The sequence below is a fragment of the Aotus nancymaae genome, unplaced genomic scaffold, assembly GCF_030222135.1.
Source record: "Aotus nancymaae isolate 86718 unplaced genomic scaffold, 86718_ANA_hifiasm-v0.15.2.pri h1tg000003l, whole genome shotgun sequence".
Taxonomy (NCBI): Eukaryota; Metazoa; Chordata; class Mammalia; order Primates; family Aotidae; genus Aotus; species Aotus nancymaae.
In genome coordinates this window covers 56,552,034-56,566,459 of record NW_026988414.1, presented here as the reverse complement: position 1 = coordinate 56,566,459, position 14,426 = coordinate 56,552,034, and the positions used below count along the sequence as shown (strand labels likewise).

At 39.7% G+C, this 14,426-nt stretch overlaps 1 long non-coding RNA gene across 1 annotated transcript; it reads right to left on the bottom strand.

The window, feature by feature from the left end:
- Positions 1-4,122: 4,122 nt before the first annotated feature.
- LOC135274920 (uncharacterized) lies at positions 4,123-13,456 on the bottom strand. Its single transcript, XR_010342670.1, has 3 exons — positions 13,297-13,456; positions 9,507-9,599; positions 4,123-4,238 (listed from the first exon to the last, which is right to left on the bottom strand). It is a non-coding gene; the product is annotated as an uncharacterized LOC135274920 (long non-coding RNA).
- Positions 13,457-14,426: the final 970 nt, after the last annotated feature.

Here is a 14,426-nt window from a genome sequence, read left to right as displayed (position 1 = left end):
ATTAAGTTGTTAAAAGAAGTGTTTAGCCACTGTGAAGTTTGAGGCCTCCAAGCCATGACAGTTGCCTGCGTAATGTGCTTTGCCTCTCCTGGTACCATATCTGGACTGGCATAAGAACTCACACTGAAAAGGAATGCCCGATGCTGCCCTGTAGAGGCACTGTGGTTCCTGTCTGACACCTTCCACAGCAGCCTGAGCCAAACGCATCCTCTGATAGTGTTGAGTCTCAGTGTTTAATTGATTCTAACAAGTCCCCCTTATGGGCATTGCAGCTACATAAACACATATTTATCTATCTTTACAGAAAGTTAATCATCCCATAAAGTCTGATTTGGAGCCACTTTTATCACTTAAAATATCATGACCATCTTTCTGGTGTTAAATATTCTACATCTATATTATTTATAATAATTGTACAATGTCTATTATGAACATATAATTTACTAAACCTGGTATTGAACATAAAGGCTGTTTCTTCTTTTTTTTCTTTTTTCTTTTAATTTCAAATCATACTTTAAGAAATATGGGCTGGGTGTGGTGGCTCATGCCCATAATTCTAGCACTTTGGAAGGCCAAGGAGGGAGGAGAGTTTGAGCTCAGGAGTTTGAAACCAACCTGGGTGACATAGCAAGATGCCATCTCTATTTAAAAAAAAGAAAGAAATACAACTGACGGCTGTGGCTTATGCCTATCATTCCAGCACTTCGGGAGGCCAAGGCAAAAAGATTGATCACTTGAGTTTGAGACCAGCCTTGGCAACACAGCAAGATCCTGTCCGTGTAAAAATGTTGAAAATTAGCTGGGCATGATGGCATACACCTGTAGTCTTAGCTACTCAGGAGGCTGAGGCTGGAGGATTCCTTGAGCCCAGGAGTTCAAGATAGTATAAACACCCATCAGTTTCTTCCTGTTCACTGCACAAACCAAATCAATTCACGGAGACTATGGCACTGCTGACACAGGGCCAGCCACACCATGTGGGAAATGGAGTCATTACTCAAATCAATCTCCCTGAGCATTTGGGGTCTAGGAGCATTTTCCAAGGTAGTTTTGGGGAAGAGGTGGGGTGGCTAGGTGTAGGAAATAAGAATAAATAAAAGGTCCCTCTTCAAAGCTTTCCTCTTAGTTCATTACAAATGAATAATAGTGTCTTCAAATGTTAATTAATTTTAAAGTTTTTGCTAATAATCTTAAAGTAGCTGTTAGTCATATGAAGAAATAAGTGTATCCAGTGTTCTTAGTTCATACATGTTAGCCTAGATATTTGCCCTGACATGCCTAGACAATCCCAGGTAAGTCTTAGATCATAGCTTATTCCCCTTCCTTATTTGGAAATGGTATTGCTTCTCTAAGCATTCCTCAAGTTACTTCCTCTTTTTCTTTGTTCTTTGTTCTAGGAAAGTTTTAAGTTGTTAGCCAATTGGGTGCAACCTAGACTGTAAAGTCCAGTTCCAGCCAATGGAATCAGTACACAGTAGTAGGGCAGATGCATTAGACATAAATGGCCCTGCTTCCTTTGTTCAAGGTCCCCTCATGGCAAGATGGCTAATAGGAGCACCCTTTCTGGAGAAAGTAAAGTTGCCTTGCTGAGAAAATTAAGTTTATATTAGAGTGCTACTTCTTTTCCGGCACCAAAAACTCACATACAACACTAGGCAATAGGTGTCTGCTGCTGACTGGTTGGGGATGCAATCCTAGGGGTATGGGAAGTGATCCTCCTGCATCCTGAGTTGCTTCTGGGTGGGGCCACAGGAGTGGTTGGCAGGTCCAGGTGGAGCCATCAGTGCCAGACATGCAAAAATCCTGGAAAGATATCTCCAAAGGCCAACCTGAGGTTCTACTATAGTGATATTACTGCAGGAGTAATTGGGGAAGTTGCATATCTTGTGACCTCCAGAATAATAGCTGGTAATTATTTATGTCTACCCCTTAGCAGAATTCAGGCTCCTGTATCCTCCTAGCCTGGTGTTCTCTTATTAGCTTTACAAAGGCAGTTGAGTTTTGGGAAAAAGTTATTATTTAAATTACAAACTAAATGTCTCCCAAAGTTAGCTTGGCCAAAGCCCAGGAATAATTAAGGGCAGCTTGAAGGACAATGGCAAGATGGGGATTGCTTAAATCAGATCTCCTTCACTGCCATAATTTTCTCAACATTACAATTTTTGTGAAGGTGGTTAAGGCAGCAGTGAGCTATGATGGTGCCACTGCACTCCTGCCTGAGTGACAGAGTGAGACCTTATCTTAAGAAAAAAAAAAGAAAGAAAGAAAGAAAAGAAGAAATATGTGTAAGATGTCAAATAATTTAATATGCCTATGATTATTTCAAGGATATGTTTGCAGAAATGAAAAAGTAATATATATTCTGCTTGGATTCAGGCTAATTTTAAAATTTCTACAAAATCCTACTATTTCTCTGAGATGCATGCCTTTTTCATCTCTTCAATTCACTAGGTGAAAACCTTATCCATATCTGTTTTTCAATGATCTCGTATTTGTAATATAAACTATGTAGCAAATATTATTTTTCAGAAATTTTCCATAAAATAAATCCACTTGATAATGGTAAGTATACTGATTCATAAATTTAACAGTCATGGTTTTCTGGTTAAAGAATAAAATGAGTTTATAGCCTATACATTTCTTTTCTCTTGACAGTGAAATGGAGACAAGGAGAAGTTTCCTCGGTTCCTGAAGCATGTTTATAAACCTCTTGTAAAATTAGAAGTAATTTATGAGTAAATGTTCTGTGCAATACAGCTGTGTATCCATCTGGCCCTTGTGCTTTATTACCTGATATGTCTTGTAGGGCACTTTTTAAACATTTCTTTTCATCCACAGAGCATATTTAATTTCCCTTTGCGTCTGGCCTCAATAATTCCAAAACTCTATTTCATCCTCATAGCAAATACACAAAATAAATCCCATAATCCTATACGTTATTTCCAGGGGTTATACTTGTAAGGCCCATAAATCAACGAGAAGCTTCAATAAGAAGTTTTCTTAAAGTCTATTTAGAATTTGCTTATCTTGTCCATGAGATAAACTTCAAGTAAGTTTGAAAATCAGCTTTCATCTCATTGATATATGTCCTTTTAGAATCATAGAGCTATCTACAAAGCAGTTGCTAATGTCCAACAAAATTTCTTTTCAAAGAAGTGACCATTTCTAGGGAGTTACTCATAATATCTCAAAGAGCAATCTAGATAGGTCAATTCCACAGGCATTTGGTAGGCGTTCTCTGACTTTAGGCCTGATAGTAATAAGGAAATAATGGTTGCCTTTGTTGGATCCCAACAAGACTAATATGGAGGGCTATCTCCTGGGAAGACTGGGAATCCTGAGCCAGAGCTATGAAGGTGTATGCTGTGGTTAATTATTAGAGTGGAGCAGGGTGAGTGCCTTTCATTCAGGTAAGTATCTAGAGAGAGACATTGAGGGCCCTCACTCCCATACTCCACTGCAGCTGAGACTTGAGAGCACACCAAGAGAGAGGCAATGGGAGGGGATTATTTTTAATGTCCTTTGTATTAATAAGTCCAAATGAGAGGAACCCCACACCCACTGTGAATGTAAAAAGGCAGGATGCTTCTGAAATAGCATAACCCAGATACTGACCTCAGGCAAACCCTAAGAAAACTGCACTGATGACCTTGGAGAGGTGCTGGGTCCAAGTGAGAGAGTGAAGGAAAGTCTGTGACCTGCTCAAGTCACTCCATTGTCCACATCTCCAACAATAAAACCAAATCACCAATTGGCCTTGATGCCAAAGATCATGGTAATGACCATAATGATCTCCCCTTAAAAGCACATGAGTTGCCCAGTTTAGGAAACAGGAGGGTGTGATGGGGAGCTTCCCATAGCTCTAGGGTACTGAGCTGCACATTCTACAGTGAACCTTGACCACAAGATTGAAAACCATCTACTTAAGGTTTGTTTTTAGTTTTCTTAAGAGACATGGAAAAGAAGTTTGAAGGGTCTAAATTATCAACAATATTCTCTTCAACTCAAAGCATTTAACCAAATAGCTAATAGCGCCTGCTATTACTTAAGGACTACCCGATTCTAGAAACAGTGCTAAGAATATCACAAGTAACAAGTAACACACTCACTTACTAAATATTAGATCTAACAGAGTTAGATCTAATTAGGTCAATGCAGGATGCTTGTGTGGAGTGAACTGAGGATGTTCAGGTGATCAGGCAACAGGTCACAGAAAGGAAAGCAGATTCTTCATCAAACTGAAAAAAAAAAAAAAAGATCTAAACAGAGTATAAGAATTCAGTAGCATAGGCCGGGCACAATGGCTCACGCCTGTAATCCCAGCACTTTGGGAGGCCAAGGCAGGTGGATCACAAGGTCAGGAGTTCGAGACCAGCCTGACCAACATGGTGAAACTCTGTTTCTACTAAAAATACAAAAATTAGTCAGGCATGGTGGCTCCTGGCTGTAATCCCAGCTACTCAGGAGGCTGAGGCAAGAGAATTGCTTGAACCCAGGAGGCGGAAGTTGCAGTGAGCCGAGACGGTACCATTGCACTAGAGCCTGGGCGACAGAGCAAGACTTCATCTCAAAAAAAAAAGAATTAAGTAGCAAAAGACTGCAGGGTTTGCATCTAGATTTCCTTTTCTTTTCTTTTTGCGACGGAGTCTCGCTCTGTCGTCCAGGCTGGAGTGCAATGTGCGCTCTCGGCTGACAGCAACTTCTGCCTCCCGTGTTCAAGAAATTCTCCTGCCTCAGCCTCCCAAGTAGCCGAGGGATTACAGGTGTGCACCACCACACCCAGCTAATTTTTTGTATTTTTAAGTAAAGACCAGGTTTCACCACATTGGTCAGGCTGGTCTTGAACCCCTGACCTCGTGATCTGCTCACCTCAGCCTCCCAAAGTGCTGGGATTACAGGTGTGAGCCACCGTGCCTGGCTTAGATTTCCTTTTCAACAAGAACAATGTCTTATTTGTCTTTGCATCTTGGGAAAGTACTGGGCACACAGTGGGTACTCCACAAATATTGAATAATCCAAAGCTATAACTATTTCAAGCAGTGAGAAATCTTCCAAAGAGAAGAAAGTCTTTCCATTTTTTCAGTAATTCAGCATTGATTTTTAGTTATACCCCCAAAAAGTTATGTCCCCTATATAGTATTGTTTTCTTTAAGTATGATATTTCAGAATACAAAAACCAAAGCCTAGGCCTGTTCTAGAAGAGGCATTAAAATTTACTTCCTTGGTGAGAGTGGATTCACAAAACTCTCCTGGAGCAGGAACAGTCCCCAAAGTATATTCTACGGGCATCATTTCTGCAGAACACTAGGTCGTGTGCATAATCCGCAACAGTATTAAAGGGGATCTTTGGTCAAATCAGAGTGGTGAATGCTGGGCTAAGAAAGGGTAAACCAGTTTCTTTGCAGGAACACATATTAGAACCCCGACTGCACTACGTACCTTGTAAACCTCCCCCAAAGAGCATATGGACTGTGGCATTTCTCAAGTCCACTTTTGCATGGAACTGTTTCTTCATGATATGTCTTCAGGAGTAACCGTTTACTGAACCCTCCTGCCTACCCATGTCTTCAGTGGTTTTCTTTTGGTTCTGCTTTTCCTCCCTGTTGTCAATTTTTAGTAGGTGAGATTCTTCTTCTGTTTGTGGTCTAGAACATTAGGAGAAGAGGCGAGGAACCAGGTTCCAGAATGATAACTTCTAGAGCACTAATAGCTACTGATGAAGCTAAGAAATGCCTTCAAATCTACTTGGAACTATGGGTAAAGGTGAAAGGATAATTAAGGCAAAGAAAAAAGAAGGCAGGGGGATACAAGAGAAGAGGAAGGCAGAGAAAAAAATAAAAAGACAACACAACACAAGAAGAAATACACGGTCAGAAGGAATGCAAAACCACAATTAACACTCCACCTTCCTCGTTAACACAAAAACCTCAGAGATGAGTCAAATTCCAGCCATCAAGGAGGTAGTATTCCTGCAGGAGCAGAGGACCAGTGACCCAAAGAGCAGCCTTTCTCTAGGTCCCCAGTCCTTAGCCAAGGGAAGTTATCCAAGCACACTGCAAATCTTTCCCATCACTCTGATGTATTCTTAATGTCTCTCACCATTAGGCTTTCTGCTATTTTGAATGCATAATATACTGTCTAGTAAAATGCTTCGATCTTAACAAAAACAACAGCACACAAATGTTGAGTGGTGGGCAGAGACCATCTCTATTTGGCTTAGAATCGCAGATTCACAGATGTTCAGAGATTAAGAGACGTTAGAGGCAAGGTTGTTTCAGTGACTGTCTTTTAAGTAGCCCACGGAGACCATGTTTTTATAAACCTTGCTTTCTTTATCTGAAGTTTCTTAAAGGTAAACCATTCAAGTCACCTGTTCATTGTGGCTTCCTATCCAGAGGGACAGTTTAGATGACTTCTTGGAGCCTGTCAACTCTTACTCAAATGTTTGCACTGACAAGCTGGGATATTTGGAATGCTATCTGCAATAGTGACATCTGGTGGCTTCTAAGTACTATTGCACCTCCTTAAGGCAGGGAAGCAAGCCTGGCTTTTAAGCAGTATTTGTGAAAACATAATTACATGAGTTCTGGAAAAGGACCTCAGAAATGGTATCATTTAACAGTCTCCACTTGAATGCTTATGTTGCTCACTATATTAAAAATTATGGTGCTTGTTTCAGCAGCACACATACTAAAATTTTGAAAACTACAGTGATGAGCACGTGCAAGGATGACATGCAAATTGATGAAGTGTTCCATATTTTAAAATTTATATATGTATATATTTTTTGAGACAGGGTCTTGCTTCTGTTGCCCAGGCTGGAATGCAGTGGCACCATCATGGCTCACTGCAGCTTTGACTTCCAGGTTCAAGCGATTCTTGTGCCTCAGCCTCCCAAGTAACTGGGACTACAGCTGTGCACCATCACGCCTGGCTGATTTTTGTATTTTTTGGTAGAGACAGGGCTCCACTATGTTGCTCAGGCTCGTCTCAAACTCCTGGGCTCAAGTGATCCACCTGCCTTGGCCTCCCAAAGTGCTGGGATTACAGATGTGAACCACCACACCTGGCCTATGTAATTATTTTTACAAAAGATAAAAAGAAAAAATTATGATGAAAGAACTATTATGATATGAATCCTTGTTTCTAAAGGAGAAGCAGCTAGAGAAATAGTCAGCTATTTTGATTGCAAAGGGTTTCCAAGTGGGGTTTTGAGTTAGTTTTTCATGTCTGCTCTGTGGTGTCCCTCATCCATACCTGATAAATGGGTGATGAGCCAGGTAACCCCACCCTGTACCCCCTGCACCATGATTTTACAAATGAAGTGAACAATAAACATTCTCTTTTAAGAATTCTGAGATTGGGAGAGTTAAAATATTGCCATTGATCTAGGGAATTGAAGGTGGAAGTATCCTATGAGGTAGTGGGGTAACAAAAATGGACCCTGTACAAGATAAAGTTTTGAAGAAGCAGAATCCACGAAGACACAAGGTTGACCAGACAAGAGAAGAATGGAATAAATGTGCAGACAGGCCACAAAGTCTGAAGGAAAGATAGGGAAATCAATAGAGAGGCAGGCAGACCGTGAGACAGTGGGGCTTGATCCTGGGTTACCTTGGTTGCTGCCCTTCCTTGGGCTTAATTGTACTTTAATTTAAAAAAAAAAAAATGTCCCAGAGGACACTTGAGTGATTTCCTAGACATAGAAAGAGACTTGACTACTCCTAATTAAAATATCAAGTTTTTTCACAAATCTGAATTTTGCTTCTCATACTGCACTAATTCTGAAATACTCATCTCCTGTTTTCCCTATTTCTTGTCAGTGCTCCACAGCCCTGATAGAGAGGGCTTCTTGCCTGAAACTATATCAGACATGTTGCTTCCACATTTTTGCATTAAAGGCTCATCCACCTGAAAAAAACATGGACTCCTTTGTCTTTTACTCTTCAGTTCTGCACAGGTGCTAACTTGGAGTCAAACTTGACACGTTCAACTCAGCTTACCTATCATCCCCACTCATCCTGCCAACCCACTCACCCCTATACCACCAACTTTCTCCCAAGAATCTGTGCCAGAAAAGTAGGAATCATTTTAGGCCCTCTCTCACACCCCAGATCAAATTTAGTGTCACTAAATTTGTTTAACTTAAAATTGCAGAAGCATAATCTTAGCCATCAACTTGCTTTGTGTAGTTTCCTTATGCATTGCTTCATTCCTTTGCTCTGAAGGAGAAATACTTCTTAAAGAGTTAACACATTAAATCTAATCAATTCTCTCACCATTGTTGACTGTCAACACCAATGGGTGTTTTTTCCTGTTGTAAACTGGTTTGGCTATAAATCAAAATTGTTTTAGTCCTGAGTCAACACTTACTTATCCAACAAATACTTTAACTAAATAATATGTATTGGGCACTCTGCTGGACAGGATAGAAATGTGATTAATTTAAATAACTCATGTTTTTTAAGTTAATCATATTTACTTTCAAATTAACTGTAACTAAATGATATGCATACTGTAAAACAAATTAACTGTAACTAAATGATATGCATACTGTAATACAAATGAACTGTAAATGATATGCATACTGTAATACACAGGTGAAAAATATCAGGTAACAGAGGAAGAAACAAGGAGTCTTACCCAATGAATGGAGATGTGAAAATGATATGAACCTTCAAGTCAAGTAAATATCACAAAACAAAATGTAAGGAATATAATTGTGCCGACTGTTACAAAAAGCAGAAAAATTCATTCTAATACACAATTTATGTACAAGTAATACATGACTATATTCAAGTAAACATTACTTCCAAGCTTTTTTACTGCCACCTTATAAAAACAGGAGCAAAACAGGGGCAAGATGAGATTTGGCTTTCCCAGGATGAAGGTGGTAAGGCCAGTAAAGACAGAAATTCTCAAAATTCTTCCATCACCAGTCCAAAAGGCAGAATGGATGGAGCATGTGCTAAGCTGGCCTCAGGTGCTACATCCTCACCGCCCCCCAGCCTGGGCCCATGCCAAGATGTCTCGGTTGGTCATATGCCCGTCATAATAACGGGCAGAGATTTTAGCAACCTTACATAAGGCTGGAGGTCTACAAGAAAATCTTGCCCACTGACCAAGGTAGAACAAATCACTTGAGACTCTTCTCATGGATTAGAACCACAGGGGACAACAAGCCATATTGTGCTGAGGAGGAGGTAGCCTAGAAGCTTCCTTTTCTAGGTAAAGTGGGGAAGCAGTGTGGATTCTTTAGTGTGTTCTGATAGCCATTGTCACTACGCACTTCTTTGAGTCTTTACATCTCCTCCTGGTGCATTTTAAAGCATTTTCATAGTAAGTAGTTTGGCCTAATAAAACATTTTTATAGCAAAAAAAAAAAAAAGTAAGGAATATAATTGTTGGGCAGTTTTGTGTGAAAATGGACACCAAGGCTAAAGGACACAAAGAACACAGTATTTTGCACTGGAGTGTTTTCTGAGAGGAACAGACGACTTACTGACCTCCACATTCTCTCACCAGGTTCAAGGCCGCCTCGATAGGAGGGTGGCTTCCTCCTCCTTCTTCCAACAGGCCCAGCATGGCGGGTTCTTCACCTGTTCAAAGATCACGGTTCTCAGAACAACATCAAAAGCAGTGATTTAAAATCTGTTTTCTAAAAAGAAAACTCAGGAGGTGAGGAGAGACAAGGCCTTAAAAGCCTCCTTTATTTGTAATACTAAGTTGCACCTGAGGCCTACTAAACTGTGACTTTCTCTCCCACCTTTGGAGACATTACTCCTTTAGAGTGGGAAAATGGTGATTCACATAGTAATATGGAATTTGAATAGAAAATAAATTGTGCTGAATCTCACATATGATGTCCTAAAAGTGTCCAAAATGATGTCATTAAAAAGGCAGGGAGGGAGACTGCAATTAGATGGATGGGGAAGAGGCAGTTGAGAAAACAGATTAATGATGCCTTTGACACAATCAGCCTGCGAGGAATACTGGTTTCTATGACAACCAAACCACTTAACCTCAATTAACAAAGCTGTTAAAAAAAGAAAAACTTGAAAGATGGGGAGGGGAAAAGCCAGCAGATCCTCCTTGGGGGAATGAAGTAGGCTGTCCCCTCAGTGCCCGGGAGACGAGCACATATTAACTACATATCCGCAGGGTGTGTATCCTCTTACACTCTCCAGTTCCCAGTAATTAGTTTTCAGAAGCAGCCCAAAGATGTTGAGAAATTGCAACTCATTAGCACAGCTTTCTGACAGAACAGCCTTATTATCCTGACTGAGCCTTAACTAAACAGCATGGACAAGCAGGAGACAAAAGGCTCCCTCTTGCTTTTTCCAGACTTAGTGTTGCTGTTCACACACACCTAGTTCCCAGCATCTTCCAGGAGCTCCTTTCTGAGAATTAGGCAGGGCAGGCTGGATTCTGCACTTCTGTTTTAACAGAGAATAGTTGTTGTTAGAATGAAACACCCAGGCCATTCACGATAAAACAATGTTAAAATCAAATAACAAAAAGTTTATTTATGGTGTTGGGAAAACTGGCTAGCCATATGCAGAAAGCTGAAACTGGATCCCTTCCTTACACCATATACAAAAATTAATTCAAGAGATTAAAGACTTAAACATAAGACCTAAAACCATAAAAACCCTAGAAGAAAACCTAGGCAATACCATTCAGGACATAGTCATGGGCAAAGACTTCATGACTAAAACACAAAAGCAACTGCAACAAAAGCCAGAATTGACAAATGGGATCTAATTAAACTAAAGAGCTTCTGCACAGCGAAAGAAACTATCATCAGAGTGAACAGGCAACCTACAGAATGGGAGAAAATTTTTGCAATCTATCCATCCAACAAAGGGCTAATATCCAGAATCTACAAAGAACTTAAACAAATTTACCAGAAAAAAAAAAAAAAACTCATCAAAAAGTGGGTGAAGGATATGAACAGATACTTCTCAAAAGGAGACATTTATGCAGCCAACAAACATATGAAAAAATGCTCATCATCACTGGCCATTAGAGAAATGCAAATCAAAACCACAATGAGAAACCAGAATCATGCCAGTTAGAATGGAGATCATTAAAAAGTCAGGAAATAACAGATGCTGGAGAGGATGTGGAGAAATAGGAACACTTTTACACTGTTGCTGTAAGTTAGTTCAACCACTGTGGAAGACAGTGTGGCAATTCCTCAAGGATCTAGAACTAGAAATACCATTTGACCCAGCAATCCCATTACTGACTGTATACCCAAAGGAACATAAATCATTCTACTATAAAGATACATGCACACGTATGTTTATTGGTGGCATTATTCACAATAGCAAAGATTTGGAAACAACCCAAATACTCAGCAATGATAGACTGGGTAAAGAAAATGTGGCACATATACACCATGGAATACTATGCAGCCATAAAAATGGATGAGTTAATGTACTTTGCAGGGGGGACATGGATGAAGCTGGCAACCATCATTCTCAGCAAGCTAACACAAAAACAGAAAACCGAACACTACATGTTCTCACTCATAAGTGGGAGTTGAACAGTGAGAACACATGGACACAGGGAGGGGAACACCACACAAACCACTACAGGACATATATACCTATGTAATCAACTTGCACATTCTGCACATGTATACTTAAAGTATAATAAAAAAAAGTTTATTTATGCACAATTTAACATCCTCCATGTAATGAAAGGAATTGGATTTTCCTAAGTCGCTCTTAAGTCAGTGGAAAACTCTCTTCATATTTTCCTGGGTCTGAAGTGGGTTTGTCTGGGTCGCAGTAGGCATGAGTAAAGTAAATCTAACAGAAAGGAGGTGGGAGAAACAGCAGAGAGGTTCACCTTTCTTAGCATGTAATCCAGTACCAATTCCAACACTGCTCCGTCACCTTCTACAGAGCCTGAAGGTGGTAGGAAATGGGGACTTTTGTTGGATTGCCTCTTGATTGTTTCTGATAAAAAATATATCTAGCTATTGATATTCTACTATCAATACAAATGAGAAGGAAAAAATAAAAACCCTAACAATATCAAGAGCATTGTCAATTTTAGCATTTTGTATAGGTGTTTCTTGCTGGTTTTATTAGAAAAAAAGTATTATAAGGAGAAATTAATTTACAACAAACCCTTGTTAACATATGTTAAACTTTGTAAAAAACTAATAATACATTAGGGTCGTAAAAAATAAAACAAGTTTCTATCAAGCTAAATTTTACTAATTAAATCTAAAAGGCAAACACATGCATTTTAAAATATATATATATTTATATATATTATATATATATTTTTTATAAATATATATATATTTTTTTAAAAATAAATAGCCATACACATCTACACAGGAATATCTCCTGTTTCACAATGTTGTTGTAAATTTTGACTCACATTTTGCCTCCAATGCTGGAGATGAAAAAAAATCAGCTTGTCTATAAATAGAAGCACTAACAGTCTGACAGAAGAGTACCTCATAGTTTAAATGTTATCTTTTCCTTTTCAAATGCTAGTGATGATGGGCTGGGTATAGTGGCTCAATCCTGTAATCCCAGCACTTTGGGAGGCCAAGGCTAGCGAATCACTTGAGGTCAGGAGTTTGAGACCAGGCTGGCCAACATGGTGAAACCCCACCTCTAATAAAAATACAAAAATTACCTAGGTGTGGTGGTGAGAACCTGTAATCCCAGCTACTCATGAGTCTGAGGCACGAGAATCACTTGAACCCAGGAGGCAGAGGTTGCAGTGAGCTGAGATTGCACCACTACACTCCAGCCTGAGCAACACAGCGAGATTCCATCTCAAAAAACTAAAAATAAAAAAAGTTAGTGATGATGTATATTTCTTCCTTCATGAATTGCCTATGCACACTTTTTCTGCTAGAATTTTAGAATTTTTCTTATACTACTGAGATTTTAAAACAGTAAAACTATTAACATTATTCTTGCCATGTTTATGAAAAATATTACCCTAGATTGTTACTTTTTAATTTTACGATGTTTTAGCATACAAAAGTTTTCTCTTTTTTTTTGTAGTGAAATCTGCTAATATTTTCCTTTGAGGTTTTACCTATTACTTTTATGCACAGAAACTTCACATTCCTGCCAGGTGCAGTGGCTTACACCTGTAATCCCAATATTTTGGGAGGCCTACGTGGGTGGATCACTGGCACCCGGGAGTTGGAGACCAGCCTGAGCAACATGGTGAAACCCCATCTCTACAACAATAACAACAACAGCAGCAAAACAACAACAACAAAATAAGTTAACCAGGCATGGTGGCGCATACCTGTAGTCCCAGCTATTCGAGAGGATGAGATGAGAGAATTACTTAAGGCAGAGGTAGCAGTGAGCCAAGATCTTGTCATTACACTCCAGCCTGGGCAAAAGAGTCAGACCCTGTTTCAAAAAAAAAAAAGAAAGAAACTTCACAATCCTCAGAGCAGTTCAATATTCATGTACATTTAATGTAAAGATTTATGGCTCTAACTTGATATAATTATCTGCATAATCAATTTTTCCAATACATTTTTTTTTTTTTTTTGAGACGGAATCTCACTCTGTTGCCAGGCTAGAATGCGGTGGTGCAATCTTGGCTCACTGCAATCTCTGCCTCCCGGGTTCAAGCAATTCTCCTGCCTCAGCTTCCTGAGTAGCTGGGATTACAGGCACATGCCACTATATCCAGCTAATTTTTGTATTTTTAGTAGAGACGGGGTTTTCACGTTGGCCAGGATGGTCTCTATCTCCTGACCTCTTGATCTGCCTGCCTTGGCCTCCCAAAGTGCTGGGATTACAGGCATGAGCCACCACACTGGGCCCAATACATTTTTACTGAGCTATAATGTGCGCAACGTAAAATATACCATATATATACGTTTTGAGACAAAGTCCCCCAGGCTGGAGTGCAATGGCACAATCTTGGCTCACTGCAACCTCCGCTTCCCAGTTCAAATGATTCTCCTGTCTTGGCCTCCTGAGTAGCTGGGATTATAGGTGCCCACCACCACACTTGGCAAATTTTTTGTATTTTTAATAGAGACAGGGTTTCACCATGTTGGCCAGGCTGGTCTTGAACTCCTGACCTCAAGTGATCCACCTGTCTTGGTCTCCCAAAGTGCTGAGATTACAGGCATGAGCCACTGCCCGGCCCATAAAATGTTGAAGTGTACAATTTAATGCTTTTTAATAGATCCACACAAAGTTGTGCAACTATCACCACTATCAAATTCCAAAATATTTTTATCATCCCCAAAAGAAACCTTATGCCTATTAGGAGTCACTTCCCATTCCACTCTCCCCTCATATCCTGGCAACCACTAAGCTACTTCCATCTATTCTGGGAATTTCCTATTAATGGAATCATTTAAGGGATTTTTCATGTCTGGCTTCTGTCTCTTAGCATAAATGTTTTCAAAA